Below are 4,216 nucleotides of genomic sequence, written 5' to 3' on the forward strand. Positions count from 1 at the left end.
GCAAATGCAGGGAAAGAAAACACAGGGCTCAGTGGAGAAAGGACTCAGCCCTTGTCACCATGGCTTAAGATGTCATTTGGGAAATCTCCAGAATGCCATCCTGCATAAACCCAGCACTTTCTGTCTTGTGGACAGGTGATGTTTCTGCCTTCCCAGCTTCCAGTTCTCTTTCTGATTTGGCTGAGGCTGACCCCAGTTCAGGGTAGAGAGGGGTGTCATGTGACCTAGGCTGCCTGACCAATCCAGCCACTGCATTCTCTAACCAGCAACTGGCTCAATAATGGGCACGTGACCCAGGCCAAGCCACTGAGAGCCTTCCCTGGGGCTTTTGTGCGACCTAACTGGCAAATTAGCTAGCAGCACCCTCTTTCCTGGGATTGCTGAGCTCCTACGATGAAATTCTACAGCTGTTGGTAGCTGTCTTAACTACCAACATGGGGAAAGCCTGAGAATACAATCAAAAGAAAGAAAAACATATAGAGAAAGCAGAAGGCAGGAGGGGAGGGAGATCATATTGAAATGAAACTGATCACATCCTTGGATCCAGCTGCATGTGAAGTTGGTAAACTTTATTAAGGTCCAAGAGCTTATCAATGACCTTTTCTGCTTAAGTCCATTTGAATTTCTGTCACTTGTAACCACCACCACCAACCTGGGTCTTAGGCATCCTCATCTTGTACACTACCTAACTCAATGTTGATTCTTTCATATTCCTCTGTTTACATATAGTCTCTCTTATGACCCTGCAGACTTAGGTTGGAGACTTCAATCTTTCCAAAACCCTTAGTCTGTAGATTGGATTGTGTCTCCCAAAGGCCATGTACCAGAAACTTAACCTCCACTGTGACTGTGTTAGGAGGATAGGAAATCCTGTTATAGTAACTGAAAGGTGGGGCCTCAAAGAGGTGATTAGTTTGTGAGGACCATGCCTAGTGAACAGATTCGTAAATTGATGGTTTAATAGTAGTCATGGGCATGGTTCTGATGGCTTTAAAAGGAGAGCACATGAAGAGCTCTCTCTCTCTCTCTCTCTCTCTGCTTAAGCCATCCCCCATCTCACAATGTGATACCCTGTATCACTGAAGTCACCACCAAAGAAGACCCTTGCCAGATGTGTTCCCTGGACTTTGCAATTTCCAGCCTCTGAAACTGTAAGTGATAAATATTGTTTCTTTATACAAGTTGCCCAGTTCCAGGTATTTTGTTATAAGCAACAGAAACGGACTAATACACCTTACAAAGCCCAGCGTGGCTCTGGACACCTGGCAGAGACCCTGTGACCATCAGTGACTTGTAAAGAATAGGGCTAGTGCTCTCCTGTGGCAGGGCAACAAAGAAAAAGCAAACCACTTGAGTCTAATGCTCTTCTAACACAAAACTGAATCAGGCCCACAGCGACAGGCCATGATGGTGAGTTTCAGGGCTGGGGTGTCTTTATGTCCTACTATCCAGCCCCAGTGACTTCGGCTGGGTCTAGGACTGGAAGGTAACAGCCAAATCAGCCCTTGATAACTGAGAGGCAAGAAGAGCAAACGAAGTCACAACCTGGCTGCAGTGGATGTCATAAAAACAGATGACACTGCAAGGAAGACATGCAGCAGTTATCCAATGGCAGGAGGACCCAGTACCCACTGCGTTTTTGGTGGAATCATCAGAACTAAGTGCTCCTGGGGCTGGCTGCTCAGTGGTGCCTCTTCACTTGCTGCTCAGTTACAACAGTGTCCCTGGTCCCACCTCATTCCAGCCAGTATTTTCTTGTTGGGTTCACAAGCCAACTGTGTGGGGACCATTGGGTCTCAAACTTCACATTCTCCATGCTCCCTCTTTTATCCTAAAATAAAATTCATATATAGCCCACTTACATACAGTTGTTGTTTTCTTTTAAAGCAACTTAATGCCCAAATTGAAATATAAAGGAAAAATTAGAAGAAAGTAATTTTTTAAGATACATGTATTTCAGTCTGTAAATGCCCAGGCACAATTGCTTCAGGAGCCATAATAAAATCAACAGATAGTTACACCCACGTGTAAGGCATCAATTTGGATTTAAGAGAAGTAAGATGATCAAAAGTCATTTTAAACAAGACATATAGGAAAAATCGAAGAATAGAGATAAACACTAAATAAAAATCAGCATTACATTAGGTATTAACTTGTGAGACTTCTGAGTAGGTAACTTTCTATGTGAACGTCAGTGGGATATTTGCAAGTCTTGTAAGATGTGGAACAGTGTTTCATTGTGCAGATGTCCCCAAGCATTGCTGGACAACTAGTTTTCCTGGACTCCATCCACCCAGTGCCAGTAGTGCTGCTTCCTGTCATTGCTACCACGAAAACAAGCATTCCCTTCAAGGACCATGAAGGTAAGCCATGGCGACATTGGGGACAGGGGGTGGTGGCCTCCCTTCTTACACCAGAGCAGGGCCCTCCCAGACTTGAGCATGACAGAGCTTCAGGAGGAAGAGGGAGGAGGACCTTCTTTGGGCACCATCCCTCTTTCTCCTGCCACCACCAGGTTCTGTCCCCAGGGATCAGCTGCTGCCCATGCCCCATCACACCCTGACCCGAGGAGGCACCTTGTCCTGTCCTTGGCAGCCCCTACATGCTGAGCCCATGGAACTTGCTGGAGGCACCAAGAGCAGGAGCCGAAACCTGAGTCTGGAAGGTTTGCTGGGATCAGGCTTCTTAGAGCCTCCTGGTTCTTGGTCCTTTGCTTCTAGGTCAAGTTCCCCTTGGGCTCTGTGAAGTCCTGAGGAAGCTGGAGACCTCTGAACCCTGTTGCTCCAGTTAGCAAGGCTAGTCACCATGCTGTCAGCCAGATCCTGCCAGTGTGTGGTTCAGCCAGACTTGGGAAAACAGCAATGTCCAAACAGAAACAGGGAAATCCAGGGTTTCAGTAGCAGCAGGTGAGGACATGAGTGCTGATCATTTATCAGTGATGCCCTGGGCAATAGTCTCTGTCTCTCCACGCCTCCTCCAACCAGGCCTGTTATGTCCACATCCCTGGAGTAGGGGAGCGGGTGGGGGCAAAGAGTGCATGTCGGCTCTAGCTTGGAGATCAAGAGAAGGTGTCAACTGGCCCTCTCTGGGTCTGATTCAGAGGTCACTTCTTCTGTAGCATACCCTTCTTGGAGTGGGGCAGGCATCATAATATGACAGGTGCCTCTGGTTACCCACAACCAGGTGCACAGTGGCCCACCCGGCTCAGCACCAACTCTCCAAAGCTGACTCAGCATCCAGTCTTCAGGTGTCCCCTCCACCTGCTCAGCCTCATTCCACCAGGTAGGAGCTCCTGCACATGATTAGGTACACAGTACAGCCTGTTCACATCTTATTCAGTGAGCAGGCTCTAAGGCCAATGTAAAAGACTGCATCTATACAAAATCACTCTCTAAAATCTTTACATACATACTGCATTAGGGATCAGCAAATAAATCCTCAGTCCATCCAGCATGATTTGTTCTCCAGTGTGAGAACAGATGTGCATGAGGCGCCATGTTGTGAGGAAGCCCTGGCTGCAGGGAGAGGCCACGTGTACGTGGTCCCACTGACAAATCTCTAGCCAGGTCCAGTAGATAGCCACTATCAACCTCCATCTGAGTGAACCAGTCTCCAGATGATTTCAGCCCCCACCCTTGAGACACCCCAGCCTTCAAGCTTTCCTGGTGAGGCCCAAGACCTCCTGAAGCAGAAATAAACCATCCAGGCTATGGCTCAATTCCTGACCCACAGACTGGGGCATAAAATTTTGCACTTAATGTCTCAGTACACTGCTAATATAGCTGTGCATTAAAGACAGCAAATTTGTGGGTATCTTTAAGCATTTCAATAACACTTAGCTTGGCAAGAGGCTCACACTAGAAGCAGCACACCAGAACTGAGACTGATGGAGGAAAAGGCAGTGTCAAGCCACACACTCGATTGGGGCATTAGCCTGGAGACCAGAGGCAAAGCCCCCGCCATCTAAATTATTTCTCTCATTTGCCTAAGGGAATTTGTGTAGTTGAATTCTTGTAGTTTAAACATAAGAGGGATGGATTCCACCAGAGGGGCTCCATAAAGAGTTGTGGCTTGACAATTAGCTGATTTTTCTGGAAGGATATGCCAGGGTTTGCATGTGATTGTCCAATGCAGCCAGCAGTGATTGGGCTCATAGACTGTCTGTTGTCCTCCTCGGCAAAAGTGAATGGCAGGCTCTGGGAACAGCTGCACCATG

This window comes from Cynocephalus volans, chromosome 11, assembly GCF_027409185.1.
Source record: "Cynocephalus volans isolate mCynVol1 chromosome 11, mCynVol1.pri, whole genome shotgun sequence".
Taxonomy (NCBI): domain Eukaryota; kingdom Metazoa; phylum Chordata; class Mammalia; order Dermoptera; family Cynocephalidae; genus Cynocephalus; species Cynocephalus volans.